This window comes from Megalobrama amblycephala, linkage group LG2 (genome assembly GCF_018812025.1).
Source record: "Megalobrama amblycephala isolate DHTTF-2021 linkage group LG2, ASM1881202v1, whole genome shotgun sequence".
Lineage (NCBI taxonomy): Eukaryota > Metazoa > Chordata > Actinopteri > Cypriniformes > Xenocyprididae > Megalobrama > Megalobrama amblycephala.
The window spans coordinates 20438504-20438768 of NC_063045.1; positions in this window are offsets into that span (position 1 = coordinate 20438504).

The following is a 265-nucleotide window of genomic DNA, read 5'->3' on the forward strand; positions in this document are numbered from 1 at the left end:
ATCGTGGAAAGCTCTTGTAAATAATTGAAATAATTTGGAGAACTGACATGGAACTTTAATGTGGTGAAGACTTGCCTGGAACTTTTTTTTTCAATGTGTCGATCCAATCAGAATCAAGCATTTTAGAAAGCTGTAGTATAAGCTGGGTTTTATTGGTATGTGCTGATTAAGTTGATATAGAATGCCTTTCAGCCATAATGACATAATTGTAAGAGTAGTCCTTGTATATCCTGGATCAAAATGATAGATTTTGGCCTTTTTGTAA